This window comes from Phascolarctos cinereus, unplaced genomic scaffold, assembly GCF_003287225.1.
Source record: "Phascolarctos cinereus isolate Bilbo 61053 unplaced genomic scaffold, phaCin_HiC Scaffold_5;HRSCAF=322, whole genome shotgun sequence".
Classification (NCBI taxonomy): Eukaryota; Metazoa; Chordata; class Mammalia; order Diprotodontia; family Phascolarctidae; genus Phascolarctos; species Phascolarctos cinereus.
In genome coordinates, this window is record NW_027555958.1 from 400,680,643 (window position 1) to 400,701,307 (window position 20,665).

General features: G+C 37.4%; 1 non-coding gene across 1 annotated transcript; it reads left to right on the forward strand.

Annotated features, from left to right (window-relative positions):
• Positions 1 to 4,231: 4,231 nt before the first annotated feature.
• Positions 4,232 to 4,333, forward strand: LOC144458013 (U6 spliceosomal RNA). Its single transcript, XR_013487576.1, has one exon. It is a non-coding gene; the product is annotated as a U6 spliceosomal RNA (small nuclear RNA).
• Positions 4,334 to 20,665: the final 16,332 nt, after the last annotated feature.

A 20,665-nucleotide genomic window follows, 5' to 3' on the forward strand; every position in this document is an offset into this window, starting at 1 on the left:
AGCTAATATTGATCTTATTTACTTACCATTCATTTCTTTTTTTGTTAAATGCTTTACTCTTCAATGCTTCTCCTTTCCTGGGTTTGTTTGCATGAGGAGCATATGAATAAGGGGATTTGTTCTGTGAAGTTTGGATTCAGTCAAATGGCTGCACTTGAGGACCTAGAAGGCCACATGTGGCCTCCAGGCTGCAGGTTCCACATCCCTGACCTAGGCCTACATTAATTTCAGATATTTTTAGTTTTGTTTTTTAAACTGGGAGAGGGCAAACAAGCCTGGTTAGATCAATTACCATCAAAATCCCTCATGATTTGAACTGAAGTTGTAGAGAATACATGAAGGGGATTTCCCCATGGAAGACCACCAGATTGAGAGGCAGTGCAATATGGTAGAAAGAGGGGAGAAACTGGAGTCAGGATTGGATTAAAATCATTCCTCCACATCTGTTAGCTTTTCAACCATGAGCGAGTCACTTCAATTCTATGAGCCTATGTTTTCACATCCGTAAAAAAACCTAAGACTGTTGTCAAGATCAAATGATACAAAGCATATAGGCCTTTCTAAATCCCAAAACCCTATTTAAATGTCAGTTACCATTAACAGATCCAGGAAATGAATTAGATGTCATTTCTAAATGAAATATCTAGATTTCAACAACTCTTCTGACTCCCCTCCAAAAAAAAAGTTAATAAATATGGAGCAAGGAAGAATTTGTAAGGAAGATAATAAATTCAATTTTAGAAGTAACAAATCATGCTTATATATCTCTTTTAGAGTTAAGAATCACTTTCCTCATCTCACTCCCCTACTTAAAAGCCTTTATGGTCTCTGAGATAAAATAGAAGAGCCTTAATCTACCATTTAAGGTATTCCGCGGTCTACCCTTTCAGTCTTTCTTCAGCTTATTCCTCTTCATGGAGTAAGATTATCCTGGCAGTTGTTCACTAAATTTGGCATCTCATCTCCCACCTGCATGCATTTGTTCAAGCCACACTCTTACTTGGAATATACTCTCTTCACATCTCTATCTTTCATACCCATCTTTTTTTTCTTTTTTCAGGCAATTGGGGTTAAGTGACTTGCCCACAGTCACACAGTTAGTGTCAAGTGTTTGGTCTGAGGCCGGATTTGAACTCAGGTCCTCTTGAGTTCAAGGCCAGGGCTCTACCCACTGTGCCACCTAGCTGTCACATACATACCTATCTTTTTAAAAGTCAGCTTAAGTACCAACTCCTGTGAAGCTTTTTCTCATCTCTCAAGTTGTTAATGCTCTTCCTAATCAAATTATTTTGTGTTTACATACCTATGGACATGTGTGCCACAGTACCCCTTAAGTTCAGGAATTGGTTCATTATTATTTTTGTATTCCCACTGCCTAGCACAAGGACCTTTCACATAGTAGGTGCTTAATTGAATTAAATTCACATACACATACCCCTCATAGAATGCAATGGTGTATAGAACATTGACATTTTTTTCAAATGTAGAGCCTACTCAATCAGTTGCAATGAAGTATTGTCATATTTATAAGGCTGATAACTTTTTACAAGAAGCAAATCAGCAGTCCTTTGGAAGAACAGCATTAAAGATTTGCTAGTTGAGATGTGAATTGGTGGGTCACAACTTTTTATTGTGACTCTTTGTGACCCCATCATGGGTTTTCTTGGCAAAGCTATTGGAGTGATTTGCCATTTCCTTCTCCAGCTCATTTTACAGATGAGGAACTGAAATAACAGCATTAAGTGACTTGCCCAGGATCACACAGCTGGAAAGTATCAGAGGTCAGATTTGAACTAATGAAGAGTAGTCTTTCTGATTCTAAACCCAGTAATCTAACCACTGTGCCACCTAGCTGCTAGTTTCCTCATCTGTAAAATAAGCTAGAGAAAGAAATGGCAAACCACTCTAGTAGCTTTACCAAGAAAACTCCAAATGGGGTCACAACGAGTTAGACACGACTGAAACAACTGAACAATAACAACAAAAAGTTGAGATATGCTGTCGAGCTAGGCTATAAGTCAGAAGTGAGCCTGTTGCTCTGATTACACTAAATTGCAAAGCTAAACACTCAATGTGAATAGAGTTTATTTGTATAATCTGCTTGGTTAGTAGTACAGTTGTTCAGAAAATAGCTGAAAGTTCTTCAGACTTCATAGCAATAGAATGTAATTTCCTTAAGAGCAGGGAATGTTTTACTTTCACATTTGTATACTCAATCCCTGCCACAGTGTTTGGCCCATAGTAGATTTGTGATAAATGCTTATTGACTGCTTGGTTGATTGATTGATTAATTGATACTGAACAGGTAATCAAAGAATATTTTTTATACGTTCAAATACAAGGAGCAAAAATAATTATCTTCCCTCCTCCCTCTCCTTGTGTCCTTACTCTCTTCTCCCACATAATAATCAAAATAATCATTCCGAATAGTTTTATAGACCATGAACTTAAAATGAGATGTAACGATTCCAAATCCAACATTCTCTCAGCTGCACCATTCAGAGCATGGTGCAAGAAAGGACTAATGAAAAGGGGAACAAAGCTCCTGAGGAACACAACCTGAGGGGAACCTGCTGATTAACTGATTCATCAACTGATTCATTACATGCCTAGGTGGAGCTAAAGCTCTGGGCTGTATCTCGTGCCTCAGCAGACTCAAGTTAGGTGTAGACCGGCTGGCTGACAATCACTTGCCCTGTCGTGTAACTTCTGATTTTGGCAATTCCTGATGTAAAAGCAATGTAATATTCTTTTCCCCCTTCCCCCTCCAGTCATTACTCAGAATTTGAATACTATGACAACCATTCAAAAAAACATAGGGCGTGGAGCAATTTTACATGCTTTACATGCTCTAGAAAGAGGCTTTACATTTAAATAATACCATGGGAGCAGCATAGCAATAAGACCAGAGGGCAAGGAATCTTACCCTTAGAGTACAGGCAAGACGAGGATGATCCAAATGACAAGAATTTTCCATTCCATCACCTGCATACTGGGTATTAATGCAAATTTCATGTGATACAATTAGCAGTCACCTTTTTTAGACTTTATATGGCAATAAAATTTACTCTTGTAATGCTGAGTGGGTCCTGAAATATCTTCAAGATTCCCTAAGTTTCAAAGATAGTTTGTATTTATTAACCCCCTCAAAACCCAATCCATCTTTTATCTTCATTATTACTGTTATTATTATTGTTATTATTATCTTCTTATCCCTTTGATAGGGTTCAGATAGAAACAGTCCTGGGACAAGTTGCTATCCTGATATGGTTCTTTTAGACAGAATCTTCTGTGTACCATTACACAAGTAGATAAAAACAACCAGCAGATTATTGTTGTTATTATTATTATCTCATTCTTATTTTTTTCAGTGGGGTCCAGATTTTTTTAAAAAATGGTCCTAACACAAGTTGCTACCCCACCATTATTGTATTATGTTTAATGTTCTATGGATTAATGCACAGGTGGATAAAATAATTGCATTTTGTAAAAACATTAAATGGTAAACATACCCTCTATGCTTGCTGAAAGGTTCTTAAGTACAATTTCAGGAGCATATCAGACAATGTTGATAATATTGAACTCACTCACATGTTATTTTGATTTCCTCTGCTAAATTTCTCTATATTGAGAACTTTTCATTCTATGCAGCTTGAAGAATGTAAGTATTTTGTATGGTGATTCCCATCAACAATGTCATTCTTAAATTTTTAAGTATCAGTGTTAAGTCTAGGTGATTGTGAAAACAATCCAGTAAATTATAATGGTCATTTTGACTATTTTAAATACCTAAATTAACTACAAAGGAAGGAAGATGCTATCTGCATCCAGAGAAAGAACTGATAAATAAAAGTATGTATAGTATGGATTTACATATATATATATATATATATATATATATATATATATATATATATATATATATATATATATATATATATATATATATATATATATATATATATATATATATATATATATATATATATATATATATATATATATATATATATATATACACACACACACACACACACACACACACACACACATATATGGGATGTGGGTGAAAGTTACATGATAACTTTATTACAGATCTAGAAGGAAAAGCAAGTTAAACATAACAGATTTGCATTTTTATAGGCGATGCTCTTTTTTTCTATTCTACTTTGTTATCAACATGCTTGTTTTATTTAAATTCAGAATTTTAATTAAAAAAAAACAACAATGCTTGCTTTGGCAGCACAGATACTAAAATTGGAACAATACAGAGAAATTAGCATGGCCCCAGCGCAAGGATAACACACAAATTCATGAAACTTTCCATATTTTTTGTACAGCCTGTATCAGATTGCACGCCATCTTGGGGAATAAGGTGGGAAAGGAGGAGGAGAAAATTTAAAACTCAAAAGCTTATGGAAGTGAATGCTGAAAACTAAAACTTAATTAAACAACAACAAGACTGTGAAATAGGTACCATCATTATCATACCCATTTTACAATTAAGGAAACTGAGACCGAGATTAAGTGACTGGCCCGGGGTCATACAGCTATTATTCATGTTGTGGCTAGATTTGAACTCAGTTCTTCTGACTCCAGGTCCAGCACTCTATCTACTGTACCACCTCGATGCTTCAATAACACCTTTACAGGAGTATCCTATAACATTGATTACCAGATTACCAACCAAAAGAAGCCCCACACTACTGGAAAAACTTTAGTTAAGCAATGTACACTGGAAATAATCAACTGGTTTTTGGTTTGGAATGGGGGGAAATATAAGTAATTCCATTGTCACATAATGTGATATGTTCTAAAAGAGCTGATATTTCAACATTGTGCAGCAAGTCATTGAGAAATCAGTTGCTTCAACCTTCTACTTTAGCATGCAGCTTGATGAAACTACAGATACCTCCCAATATAGCCTTGTTTTTGTTCAATATGTACATGCTGACACCACACCCTCTGTGAATTGTAAAGACTATCAATATTTTGGAAATGATGAAGGTTTTGTTTTGGTTTTTTTGCCAAAAAACAAACTCACTTTGAATGGAAAGAGGACTTTCATAATCTATGCACAGATGCGACTCCTCCTAAGTTTTGTACTGGTTTTGCTATTTTAGTGAATTTCGCAATCTCTCACAAGAAATCCAGTCCACTATCTTCTTCCTGTTCAACTCTCAGGCCACTTCAACATCCAGTTATATTTTCTGTCCCAAATATATATATATAGTTGGACAAGCGCGAAAAGGTTTGTATTGAAATGCATGAAAAAAACCAGGCAATAGACATAATTTATCCACACAGTGTTAAAGCTGCAGAGTCAATTCATCCATATAGAGTTAAAGCTGGATAATCTGTTGTTGAGTTATTTCAGTTGTGTCTAATTCTTCGTGACCTTATTTGGGATTTTTCTTGGCAAATATACTACAGTGGTTTGCCATTTCCTTCTCCAGATCATTTTACAGATGAGGAAATGAGGCAAACTGGATTAAGTGACTTGCCTAGGGTCACACAGCTAGTAAGTGGCTAGGATTTTAACTCATGAGGATGTCTTCCTGACTCCAAGCCCAGTGCTGTATTCACTTTACCTGGATCATCTATTAGCAGTGATTAACATGGGCTTTATTAATTTGTTTTGCAAATATTTTTATAACTATCTCAATGATTGGTTTCCTTTGTAATCTCATATTTTATTTTACATGTTTTAAAATATCATTCAGAAAGATAATCCATAAATTTCACAGGACTAACAAAGGCATCCATGACACATACATACACACACACACACACACACACACACACACACACACACACACACACACAATAGTAATAACCCTTGGGACAGAGTGATTTAAAAAGGAGAGGTACTTGCTAAGTGACAGTGGTAATGGATGTGAGTGGCAGTAGTCAGCAAGGAATACAGCAACTCCTCCTCTTGGACTACGTGACAGGTATTGGGAGGGAAGACACCAGCGGCCTAGGAGAGGGTACCAAGAAAAGTGATGTCTTCATAAGAAAGCTAGGTTTCTGTAAGGAGTTGCTTGCCTTCTCAATGAAGATGGGTGGAGAGGGAGGAAGGGAGAGAATTTGGAACCCAAAGTTTTAGAAACAAATGTTAAAAATTGTTTTTACATGCAACTGGAAAATAAGATATACAGGCAATGGAGTATAGAAATCTATCCTGCCCTACAGGAAAATAGAAGGGGAAGGGATTAAGAAAATTGGGGGGATGATCAAAGGGAGGGCGTATTAGAGGAAAGGGTATTCAGAATGGACGTTGTCTTGGGGTAAGGGGAGGGTACAGATGGGTAGAAAATTTGGAACTCAAAATCTTGTGGAAGTGAATGTTGAAAACTACAAGTTAATTAATTAAATACTTTTTTTAAAAAAGAAAGCTAGGTTTCTGTAAGCAACAGATAATGAAAGAAGTATAAGAGGAAGAGAATTAGGGTGAAAGGAAGTTTGTTAACAAAAGGGGGGTACAGTTTAAAGAGGGAATAAAGTAGGGTAGAAACTGGGAAGACATAGGGGCAAACTGGGTAGGGTTGGGAATGTGGGCATAACCAGTGAGGGAAGATGAGGATGGAGATAGAGGCAGATTGCCTTGGAAAAGATGGTCTGATTATAGGACCTTTCATGGGGGTAGGGGGAAGAGAGTGGTGAGTGGGGAATGAATAGCCTGTGATCTCTCCCCTTCCCCAACTTCTGTGACTATGACCTCATCCCCAGGCTCTGTATTTGATCTATTTTCTCCATTAGTTTCTAGCACAAGCACAAGCTTTCAAGGTATTTACCACAAGGTACTTGAAGACACCAATCCCAGGCAACAGTGGGGATCAAGCATCTCCCCTCTAACGTTGGTGGCAAAGCCATAGCTACCCTCCCCTAATTACAACTCTATGTAAGAGTGACCAACTCGTGCAAGTTAAAGTGGAATAAATACATTTTTAATTCATAGGATCACCAGATAGTTCTGCTCTTATACCAGGGCATTCACTCTTCAGTTCTAAATCACCAAGGCTTGTTCATTCTACCTCCACAGCAACTCTTGTATTCATCCCCTCATTTCCACTTATGTGATCACACCCAATTTTATGACCTTTTGACCTTTTGCATGGACTTCTCATGTGGCCTTCTAGGTGCTCTGATGCAGCCTTTTGACTGAGTACAAGTTTTACAGAACAAATCCTTTTATTAAGTGGATTTGTTCTGTGAAGTTTGGATTCAGTCAAAGGGCCACACTTGAGGACCTAGAGGATCACATGTGGCCTCGAGGCTGCAGGTTCCCCACACCTGGACTACTCTAATAGTTTCCTAATTGGATTCCTAGCTCTAGTCTCTCACATCTCCCACTTAGTAACTTAGTAACCAAATTAATCTTAAAATGAAAGTTTCACCATGTACACTGCTCAGTAAACTGCTGTGGCTCTCTATTACTTTTAGGATTAAATACAAACTACTCAATTTGCCATTTAAAGCTCTTCACAATCTGGATCCAACTTACCTCTCCAAATTTACTGCACATTACTCCTCTTCCTTCAAAGTTCACTTATCTACTGTCTCCTACAAAAAAGTCTTTCCTGATTCCCTCCAGCTGCCAGCACCTCCTCATTTTCCAGTCTCCTTGTATTGTTGTCCATTTTATATGTGTGTATATGTATATATGTACATATATATGCATATACATATGTGTGTGTATGGATTTATCTTTGTATATATGTACCTGTTGCCTTCCCTAACTAGCCTATAAGTTCCTTAAGAACAGGAACTATATTTGATTTTGACCTTTGTACGTGGTGCCTACCTCAGTGCCTCCGGTACCTGGCATATAACAGGCACTTAATAAATGCTTGTTTTTTGATTGATGGAATGAAAAATATGTTATTCAAATCAGTGATACGCTGTATATGCCATCTCTTCCTCAATTTTGCTTTTCTCCCTGGATCTTTCACTCAATTAAGCAGGAGTGTGATCCCTTCTTTCCACACTGACTAGCTTAGATACTAGTTGCTGTTTTTTTAATCCTCGTAATCAATTATGGAAATACCATCTGTCATTTATAATTAAGGGCCAATTTCTAATTTGCACACTCAGGAGTGATATGTAGAGTCAAGTTTTATGACTCATAAATGTGATGGGGATTCCCCTTCCCTGCAGCAAAATACTATTTTGTAAGCTTAATCACCATCTTTTTTCATTGAGCCCAAATATCATTTTTAAAAAAACTATTTCATAACTTGTCTGCAAACCATTTAAATAAGCCTTCAGTACTTAAGTGGTGGTCATTAAGGTAGTCTTCTCTCTCCATTCAGTTATTCAACACAACCACACATTTGGCCTTAAGCTTCAACTATTTCTTCATAAATCTGTCTTTTGAGCACATGTAGAGACTTCATGCCAACTGCTATCATTTCCACTATATCCTTAAAAAAGGAGATAACCATTGGGAGGCCAGATTGTTTTGTTTACTTTTCCCAGTATTTCTCAGCAACAGATTTCCTCATTTCCTGATCCCCTTTTCTGCTTTTCACTCAAGTCCTTCCAGGATAACATTTCCTACATTTTCTGGTGGTGTGGCTCGGTTACCAATTATACCTGTTTCCAAAATATTGCTCGTTGTGACTTGCAGGGCTTGCAGAGGTTCATTACACTAAATTATACTTTAAAACACAGCATTTGCCTTTCCTGTAGGCATGAGTTTACAGTGCCCTGCCCTTCCGACCCATTTAATAGAGTCTGGGAGGGCTGGGTAATAGCAGGGCATGTGTTTATTTTCTTACAATCATTGCTGCAGCTATAGAGCTAGCTCGTTCTAATATTCCCCAAGAGGCATTGTATTATAGATAGGTAGGTAGATATATAGATATAGATAGATGAATATATAGATAAATAAACAAAAAATACAATTGAATATGTTCATAAATAAGTAAAATAATGGATAAATAGATAAATAAAGACATCATTTGCTCTAAAAAAATTTCTTTCGAGTCATAGGAAAAGCTGTAACCTGCCACCTTAGATGACATGATGCCTAGAAACAGACTGAAAACTAAACAGAGACTATAAACACTACTCTCGTTATTAATTTCATCAGCAAAAGTGCACCTTAAACTAAGAACATGGACCTGTGCTCCTTTTTTTGTACTTGCCATCCTGCTGCCAGTAGGGGGCTCTAGAACTACCTAGAGGCAGTTCAAAGAAGGGATACAAGAAAAGAAAAGCCACATAAATCACCATTGGGCAGGTGGCACATGGATTGCCTTTTGAAAGAAGTAACCAAATTGAAAGGTTGTCTAGACTAACAGGCATTCCCAATTTTTTCTTGTGTCATGGGTCCCTGGCAATCTGATGAAGCCTATGAACCCCCTTCTCAAAATTGTGTTTTTAAATTTACAAAAATAAAATACATAGGACTACAAAGCAAACTAATTATATCAAAATGCAGTTATCAAAAATCTGAGGGGGGGCTCATATATCCAAGATTAATTAGCAGAAAGAGTGCTGGACTCAAAAGTCACATCTGGTTCTGCCACTCACTAGTCAGGTGATTTTAGACAAATTTCACCTTCCTGAGGTAGAGTTTCCTCGCACATAAAATGGACAACAGGACAACCTTATGAAGTTATCATGGAGTTCTCATAATGGAATGTATGGAATCATTATATGTGATCACCATCATCACATGGTCCCAAACAAATAGGTGACTTTTTGTAAAACCTCCCACTAAACTAGTGTTGCATAATGTTTGATCCTGTAACTTGCTTTGAAGAAGCACACATACTTTTTGTTTAAGAATCTGTTCAAAGTGATACGTCTTCAAATGCAATACTCCCAACAGCTAATCAACATTATTTATTGAGCGCTCATGGCATGCAGAATTCTTCCCTCAAGTTCAATGCTGAGTCAAGTTATACTTGTTCACAGCAATAAAGAGGACTAGTGTGGTGACTTGATCCTTGGAGCCTCAAGTCAATAGACTCCATAACTCCATGACTGCCCTTCCCATATGAGTAGTAACTACTTTTCTTGCAATAAATTCCTGGAAATTGCACCATAAGCAAAGTGAATTTTCCCAAAGAAATAATGTTATAATCAGGAGAATGCCTTACTGATAAAGGAGACAACATCAAACAAATCATAACCATGACCAACAATTTGTCATTGCAAATGAAGCTGCAGAAACTGTACAGGAAGGATGACAGTGAGAACTCACTTCAGAAGTAAGTCCTAAGGAGTCACCTGAGGCACATACAGGTTAAATGACTTGCCCAGAGTTAACATAGCTGCTAAATGATCAGAGATAGAAACTGAATCTAGGTCTTCCTGACTCCATGCCCAGTGCTCTATGAATATATCAAAACAAATATATGACTATAAATATTTTAAATGGTTCAAGTAGGCCTCAGGTCCTAAAACTTGGGAAGAAATATAATGCATATTTTTATCATACAAGGATTCATCTTCATCTTTTCCTTGTTTGTTGTTCACTTAATGGGGATAATAATAGTACCTATATCTCAGGGTTGTTTTGAGGATCAAATGAGATAATATTTGTGAAGTGGTTAGTATAGTATTTGCACATAGTAGGTGCTTAATGAATGCTTCCTTTCTTTTTTCATTTGTTCTTGTTCATTCCTTCCTTCCTTTCCCTAACATTGGAATGTTAATCTTTCTACATAAGAAATTTCCCAATCTCTCTCTACCCCATTCTCTCCCTCATTAAATTACTTTGTAATTACTTCTTACTCTTAGTAGAACACAAGCTTTTTGAGGACAAAAAATATTTTGTTTTGGCCTTTGAATCTCCAGTGTTTTCCACAAAGTAGGCCTTAATAAATATTGATCGACTTAACTGAATTGAATAAGAAGGCAAAGAAGTCAACCCTAGATATTAATTAAATAGCATTGAATGAGTAGAGAGGTAAAATAGAATCAAGGGTGTCTGTGGAGCTGCAGAGGGTTTCATTGTGAAGCTTTCAATGGAAGCCTGATTTTCTGATTTATAGCTCAAGACATTTTCTTTGCAATTCAATAAAACAAAGAAAAAACTAATATGCCAGTATCTGGAACATGTGATCTGTCTCATATTAATTTTTTAATAACTTAAAGTTCTTTCTTGTCTTCTAGATTCTGCTCCTCCTTGAGCCTGGAGGGAGAGGTGTATGTGTCACAAAGCATATATAATTAGTCAAGGCTGAATACAGACCCACACCTCTCTCTCTCCTCTTTTTCTCCAAATATGATATATTCATAGAGGGTGCTTGGAATAGTTAATAGAGTGCCAGGCTTAGACTCAGAAAAATCTGGATTCAAATCTAACCTCTGACACTAACTGGCTGAGTGACCCTGGTCAAGTCAGTTACCCTTGGTAGGCCTCAGACAACTCCTCAGGATTTATTTACTAAGTCATATATGGGATTGAGCTGGTGGAGGTGTTTTTCTACATTATAAAGGCACAGATATTTTGTGCATATTGCAATCAACTTTTGTTAACCAATGGATAAAATCAACGTTGGCTGATTCATTTCCTTTATACTAGGCTTATTTTCTGGACAAATCATTTCTGTTAAAATGCATAGTTTCATTTTTGTTTTTTCTCTTTTCTTGCTAATTTCATAGTAAAAGACATTCTTGTGTAAGGGCATCTTGTTTCCATTTCAAAAAGTGGAAACATTTAAATTCCTACATGTATTGCTAAATTCTCTGTGACTCAATTTCTTCTACCTTTTAAAGATGAACAACACTATCATGGCCCTATTAATATTGAATAGATGCTATAAACGGGGTCATTGTACAATCACAGATTTACAAGAGATCTCCAAAGCTTGTTCTGTTGTGAAGTCTCAGGCACACCTCATCCAAATCCATTACATATGTGTTCTGAAAAAAAATTAGGGCACATTTCATAAGTTTTACTGGTAACCTGGAATTGTACTTTTAACACTTTAAATTCCTAAATATGTTTTGTATACACGAAAGCGTAATATTTTAATGTTGTCTCTTTCATTAACATTATTTGAGGAGCAGGATAAGTTCCTAACCTCCTTCCCACCTTCTCCTGACTGTTACTTCCCTGTGTGCCACAGAAGTCCAATGTCGTTTTATTGTACCCTGGTTGCCCAGAGCCCCTGATTGTATAATGCCACCCAGGCTTGCCCTTCTAACAGGCAAATAAGTCTAGAAATCCTGGGAGTAATAGCACTCCGCATACCACCTGTTCTGCTTCCAGCCAGCCCTCATAGCCATCATCTGAGACAACAAATCCTGTGGAGAAGGGGTTAACCATCCCTAGCAACTGCCAATTAACTGCTACTCACAGGGAAAGCAGATTTGCCTAGCTGAAGTAGTGGGCACTCACTCTGAGGGAGAGACAGAAGGTAATATGTGTCAGGCAAATCAAACCACCACCTCAACCACCGTAATCACCATCCCCCTTCAAACCTTGATGAAGACAGCCTTTGAAATAGCAATGTTTCCAGTGAATACTCATAGCTGTAATTCTGGGAGGCAACCTCTGTAGAGATTCAGTTTGGCACCTTACAAATCTTAAAGTACCATATAAATATTGTTGTTATTGTTATTGTTTGTCATTATTAGCCATTTGATGATGCCAAGGACTTTGGTGGCAAGACCTATCTTTTCTGGGTCTTTAGCAACTGTTGGTTATAGCACATGAATACATGTCAAATCATGTCTTTTGAAACATATTGCTACCCTCTCCTAATTGAGACTCTTGACTACTTCGACTTTTGTGACACTGCTTCCTCCCAGTTCCTCTCTTACCCATTTGGATGATCCGTCTCGGTCTCCTTTGCTCATCGTCCATGTTCTGCCAACCTAACCATGTCCACCAAGACTCTATACTGAATCCTCTGCTCTTCTCACTATGCCCACTCTTGATTATCTCGTCAAGTCACTTGGGTTGAGATATCATAAACCTATGCACATAGATACAATTTCTCTCCTGAACTCCAGTGCAATCACAGATGGGGACAATTGTTTTCAAATTGCAGAATCCATGGAATAGGGTAATGATTACTGTTTGTTTTTTCAAAATGATGAAGACATAAATTTGAGGTTGTCATTGAGCCATATGTTCAATCTTTAGTCAAATTCTGTATTTTTCTAGAATTTAAAAAAAAATAACAAAGAAATGTATATTTTTTAAAATGTGGGACAATCATATGGCAACCATGAAGGATAATATACTCCATTAAGGTCCATTCAATGTGGAGAGGATGGATAGAAAGTCTCCACCACATTGGGCTGACCCCTCAGCATGGACTTTTGAAAGGGCATGCTCATGAGTCACCCAAGCTGGGCAAGCGTGGATAGGTTGTGATCTGCCTTTTTGGAAAAAATACCTCAACTGTTGAGATAAATTTCAAAATAAAACATTAGCAGAAGAATACCAGCTTTTGATGTGTTTCGAGGAGATCTGAACTGGTTCCTCAGTTGTTGTTTTTGTTTATCATAGGAACTCCCTAGCACTGCTCTGATACTTCTGTACAGTCCTAAAATGATCTCCCAGACCCCAGATGATCTAAGAATGTAATCATATGGCTATATAGTTAGAGGTGCCATCCAATCTAGAACCTTCATTTTACAAATGAAAAAATTGTGTCACAAAAAAGTTAAGTGACTTGCCCAAGGTCACACAGGAAGTGCCTGAAACAGGATTTTAATCCAGGTCCATATTAGGGCAAGTTCTTTTCCAAAAATTGGGATTCCTCTGAAAATAGTTATCAAAAATCAGGGGATTTCTGGATTCATGAGTTTTCTGATCTCATTTTAAGGTAACTCTCACATTTACGTGAACCAACTGGGAACACCAAATGTTTCTCAGAATAGCCTTGCTACTTGATCTGAGAGCTCTGGATAACATAAATGAAAAGTCAAACAAAGCCCACATTCTTGGCTCTGCTTCTTACTAGTAAAGACAGTATTAACCAACAGTGGGCATTTTCCATCCACGTGGGCATGACCTCAGGATGAGGGAACTCTTCTCCTAGATCATCTGACGTGTCAAAGAGAGAACACAGAACAAAGCCTTATATGAAGGCAATACTAAGAGGACACAGTAACCCCCTGCAAATGGATGAAATATGAGATCAGATGAAAACCTTTTGGTACAACTAAGAGAAGAAATGTCAATCAAGGTAATTGTCACTATTGCAAAATATTAACACATCAACCATTTTAAAAGTCTTCAGAACATCATAGCTGGCAGTAGGCTCTGACTGTTTTTTTTTCCTAGTATTTTATGCCTTTCTAAGTAATCTTTCCAGGTTGATCTTTAAGAATTGTGGTTCAGTGAGGAATGTGTTCAACTAGAATCTGGGTTCAAATCCATATTCTGCCACTTGCTACCTATGTGACATTGGGAAAGTAACTTAATCTTTCTGGTCTTCTGTTTCCTTGCCTATAAATTAAGGGGGGTTAGCACAGATCATCTCTAAAGTCCCTTCCAGATGTCATAATGTCATCCTAAGAAAATGTCAAATTGTGACAGAATTCTGAAGTTTTACAGAATGCCAGAAAAATTCATTAATGTATATGTACACATACATATATTTTTAAAGGCTCTTCTATTGGCTTAAAAATACAGTTTCATATTATCATAATGGGAGAAGTTGGCAGGTTTTTTGAGTAAGAACCTACTGGTGATTCATTGTCATTTTGTAAAAGCTTAGTCATCAGTCAATCCTGTCTTTAAATGATATGGGTAGGATTGAATTAGCCCAAAGGGAAAGGAGGGAATGTATTTAGTGTATACCTCTGGGAAGGGTTGAGAAGCTTCCATTCTTCCTTTGAAAATGTCTCATATGGGGGGAAGAGCCAAGATGGCAGAGAAAAGGCAGGGACTCTCCTGAGCTCCCCCCAAAACCCCTCCAAACAACTATAAATGATGCCATAAAACAATTCCTAATGCAAAAGAACCCACAAAAGGATGGGGTGAAACAATTTTCCATTCAAAGACAACTTAGAAGATGTCACACTGGGTGAGAGTGGAACATAGGCCAGCATAGGGCCCCAACCTCAGCAAAGCAGGAGCAGGCCTTGGGAGCCACTGAATCAGCAGCAGTAGCAACTGCTTCCGGAGCTCTCAAGCTACAGACCATAAAGGAGTGGAACAACTGATCAAAAGGTGATGACATAGGTCTCTTTGCTAGCACTGGGGGCAGGACTCTGCTGCTTTGCCCATACTCAGATCTGGGTCACAGTCCTGGGTGGTAGCCCCTGGGCAAGAAGGAGCACTAGCGTGCCAGAGCTTGCGGCCACAGTGGAGTGAGCACCCTGTCACAGTTCCAGGGCAGAAAAGAGTGCTTGTGGTCATTCACAGACCAGAGCATAGGCCAGAAGAGTAATAAACACACCTCCCCTTAGATCATACCACCTTGGAAAAACTGAAAACTTACTGGTCCCTAGAAGTATCTCTGAAAACAGCTGCACAAAACCCCTGAAGCTTGGGACAGTGCATCCTCCACCCTGGAAGCAGAGCCCTACTTTAACAAAAATTAAAAGTTAAGAAATAGGCTGGGGAAATGAGCAAACAATGGAAAAAATTCTGACCATAGAAAGTTACTCTGGTGACAAGGAAGATGAAAACACACACTCAGAAGAAGATAACAAAATCAAAGCTTCTACATTCAAAGCCTCCTAGAAAAATATGAATTGGTCTCAGGTTATGGAAGAGCTCAAAAAGGATTTTGAAAATCAAGTAAGAGAGGTAGCTGTTGACTCATTTTTCTTGATTTTCTTGCATCACTCTCATTTCTCTTCCTAATTTTTCCTCTACTTCCCTTACACTAGCTGTGTGACCCTTGGCAAGTCATTTAACTCAATTGCCTCACCAAAAAGAGGAAGAAGAAGAAGAAGAAGAAGAAGAAGAAGAAGAAGAAGAAGAAGAAGAAGAAGAAGAAGAAGAAGAAAGTTATTGGACTACATGAAAGCCATGATCAAAAAAAAGAGCCTAGACATCATCTTTCAAGAAATAATCAAGGAAAACTGCCCTGATATCCCAAAACCAGGGAGTAAATTAAAAATTGAAAATCTACTCATCACCTCCTGAAAGAGATCCCCAAATGAAAACTGCTGGGAATATTATAGCCAAATTCCAGAGCTCCCAGGTCAAGGAGAAAATATTGCAAGCAGCCAGAAAGAAACCATTGAGACATCACGGAGCCATAGTCAAGACAACACAAGATCTAACAGCTTCTACATTAAAGGCGTGGAATATGGTATTCTGGAGGGCAAAGGTGCTAGGATTACAACCAAGAATCACCTACCCAGCAAAACTGAGTATAATCCTTCGGGGGGAAAAAATTGATATTCAATGAAATAGAGGACTTTCTAGCATTCTTGATGAAAAGACCAAAACTGAATAGAAAATTTAACTTGCAAATATAAGACTCAAGAGAAGCATAGAAAGGTGAACTGGAAAGGCTAATCATAAGAGACTTAATAAGGTTAAACTATTTACATTGCTACATGAGAAGATGATATTTGTAACTTATCAAGACTTTCTCATTATTAAGGCAATAGGAGTATATATAGATAGAGGGCACAGGTGTGAGTTGAATATGGAGGGGTGATATCTAAAAAAATAAAATTAATGGGTGAGAGAGGAATATACTGGGAGAAAGGGAAAGGGAGATGTAGAATTGGCAAATTATCTCACATGAAAGAGGCAAGAAAAAGCTTTTACAGTGGAGGGAACAAAGGGGAAGGTTAGGGGGAGTGAGTGAACCTTAATCTCATCAGAACTGGCTCAAAGAGGGAATAACATACACACTCAATTGTGTACAGAAATCTATCTAACCCAATGGAAAAGTAGGAGGAGAAAAGAACAAGAGAAAGGGAGAAGGGTAATAGAAGGGAGGGCAGATTGGAGGAGGGGGTAGTCAGAAACAAAACACTTTTGAGAAGGGACAAGTGAAAGGAGAGAGAGAATAGATTAAATGGGAGAAATAAGATGGAGGGAAATACAGTGAGCAACAGTAACTGGGAAAAAATTTTTTGAAACAAATTTCTCTGATAAAGGACTTATTTCTCAAACATATAGAGTCAAATTTATAAAAAATAAGAGCCATTCCCCAAACTGATAAACTATTAAAAGATATGAACAGTTCTCAGATGAAGTAATCAAAGCTATCTATTGCCATAAGAAAAAATGCTTTAACTCATTATTGATTGGAAAAATGCAAATTAAAAATATTTCTCATAGCTATTAAATTGACTATTAGGACAGAAAAGGAAAATGACCAACATTGGAGGGGATGTGGGGAAAATGAGAAATTAATGCACTGTTGGTGGAGTTGTGAACTAATTCAACCATTCTATAGAGCAATTTGGAACTATGCCCAAATGGCTATAAAACTGTGCATACCCTTTGATCCAGTAATACCACTGCTAGATCTATATCCTAAAGACACCCAAAAAATAAAAAGGGAAAAGGACCTATTTGTGCACAAACATTTGTAGCAGCTCTTTTTGTGCCACTTAATAGTATTTTATTTTTTCCAATTACATATAAAGATAGTTTTCAACATTCACTTTTATAAGATTTGGGGTTCTGAATTTTTTTCTCCTTCCCTCCCCAAGATGACAAGCAATCTGATATAGGCTATACAAGTATAATGTATCAAACATTTCCACATTAGTTATATTGCGAAAGAAGAATCAGAACAAAAGGGAAAAGCCATGAGAAAGAAAAAAAAGAGAAAATAGTATGCTTCGATCTGCATTCAGACTCCACAGTTCTTTCTCTGGATATGCACAGCATTTTCTATCATGAGTCTTTTGGAATAGTCTTAGATCATTGTATTGCTGAGAAGAGCTAAGTCTATCAATGTTGTTACCGTTACTATGTACAATGTTTTCCTTGTTCTGCTCACTTTACTCAGCACCAGTACATTGTAAGGCTTTCCAGGTTTTTCTGAAATCTGCCTGCTCACCATTTCTTATAGCACAATAATACTCCATCACAATTATAAACCACAACTTGTTCTGCCATTCCCCAATTGATGGCCATCCCCTCAATTTCTAACACTTTGCCACCACAAAAAAGAGCTGCTATAAATATATTTGTACATGTGAAGCCTTTTTCATTTTTTATTTCCACTTATTTATATTTTTATGTTCTCTTCATAAAACAGATCTAGTAGTGGTATGGCTGAATCAAAGGGTATGCAATTTTATAGCCCTTTGGGCATAGTATAGCAGCTCTTTTTGTAGTGGTTAAGAATTGGAAACCAAAGGAATGCTCATCAATTGGGGAATGATTAAACAAGCCATTTATATGATTATAATGGAATATTACTGTTCTATAAGAAATGACAGGCAGGATGATTTCAGAAAAACCTGGAAAGATTTGTTAACTGATGCCTAGTGAAATGAACAGAACCAGGAGAACACTGTACCCAGTAACAGCAATATTGTCCGGTGAAGAATTGTGAATGACTTAGCTATTCTCAATAATACAATGATCCAAGACAATCTCAACTGACTAATAACGAAGCATACCATCTGCCTCCAGAGAAAGACCTGATAATGATTGAATACAGACTGAAGTATGCTATTTTTCACTTTTTTTGTTTCATTGTTTTTATTTTATTCACATCATCTTGTACACAGTTACTAAAATGGAAATGTTTTACGTAATTGCACATATATGACCTATATCTGATTGTTTACTGTCTCAGGATGGTGAGGGGGAGAAAAGGGGGAAGAATAGAATTTGGAACTCAAAACTTTAAATAAAAATGTTAAAACATTGGGGAAAAAAAGAAAATGTCTCTTAAATTCATTCCTTCCTTTCCCCTGTCTCTATTACTATCCAATCACAAGTCTCATCTTCTCACTTAATTACTTCAATCATGCATTCCTACCTCCAGTCTCTCCCTTTTCCAACATGTCCTATACACTACCACTAGATTAGACTTCCTAATCTACCAAATTCATCAGGCCTCCAATGATTCCTCATTACTTTTAGGATAAAGCCCAGATTCTTTGTGCTAAAACATTCAAAACCCTCTACAATTGTGACCTACACTGATATCTGGCTACTCTTCAATAATTGCCTTTTGGGACAGCCCAACCAATCATTTCAGTGTCTCCCACCCAGTACTGTTTCTCCATTTCCCCCTTTCTGCCTTTACTCATGCTCTTCCTCCAATCTGGAACATTCTTTTCTCTCCTCTCTGACTTTCCATATCCTACCCACATTTCAGGACCCAATGCAAGTCCAGCTCCTTCCATAATTGCCAACCCATTGGCTCTAGTCCTCATCTCTGAATTTTCTAAATTCTCAGTGAACACATTGCCCTGAAACTACTCTCTCAACTCTCACTCAAACTGATAGATTGGGTCCTCAAAGCTTGGCTGCCACTTTGTGAAGTGATGCATAGTGGGAAGCCTCAGGATTTTAAGGGATCTTGAGGGACTTGGAAGTCCATTATGTTCATAAGCCGCTACCAATGTCTGCCTCCAACAATTATCAGTTGGTTTCAATCAGTCAGTCAAATTCAAATAGTTGTTTTTTTTTTTTACTAAGATATCATAAAAAGCAATGTTACAAAGCATAACCTCAAAAATCTGTAGGGCACTCTCCCCCAGGTACATACAAAGTCTTGGGGAAATGTGGGCACAAGCACATGTCAAAGGGAGTAATTCATAGACCTGAAAGTTCTTTTGCTTTGAGCCCTTAAGGTGCTCCCTTTATCCTAAAGTGTAGTTTTCCTGCTAGACTCCTTGGAAGACTTTTGAATCTGTCTTTCCTCCTCTCATCTAGGCAAGGAAGGGAGGTTTGAGAGGACACAAAACAGAAGTCAAAGTGCTCTTCTCCCTTACCCCTAAGAGATTCTCTGGGACTTGACTGAAGTCTTCTACACTAAGTTGCTGTCATCCTATCATATTCTATCATCCTAAGTAAAGGTTAAATCATTATAGAATTCTTCAGTTTTACAGAACTCTAGGAAAGTTGGCTAATATCTTTTAAAAATTGTTCTAACCTACAATTTCATATTATCATAATGGGGGAAACTTACAGGTTTGATTCCTGAATTCCTGACTCCTGGTTTTATACAGTCCCACATAAAATTTGAACACCTTTCTCTGAGTCTAAGATTCCTTTAAGAAAAAAATAGGTTGGAAAAGATATGTTCTTATGGCTATGTTTTAGATAACAAAATTTTCTCCTTAGTCTTGGTTAAAGTTATAGATACACTAATATATTCACCCAAGTCAAAGACTAATCATAAGCTGTTGAAAAAAAACAATTTTTATAATAGCTAACATGTATATAGCACTTTAAGCTTTGAAAAGCCCTTAATATATGCTATCTTATTTGGTTGTCACAACAACCCTGTGAGATTGGTGCTGCTATCCCCATTTTATAGATGAGGAAACTGAGAATGAAAGACACTGTGACTTGTCCAAGGTCATGCTGTTTGGGAGTGGCTAAGGCAGGATTTGAACGCAGATTTTTTTTTTTGGCAAGCCAATTGGGGTTAAATGACTTGCCCAGAGTCACACAGCTAGTAATGTTATATGTCTGAGGCTGGATTTGAATTAAGGTTCTCCCAATTCCAGGGCAAGTGCTCTAGCCACTGTGCCACCTAGCTGCCCCCGAACTCAGATTTTCTTGGCTCCAAGACTAGCA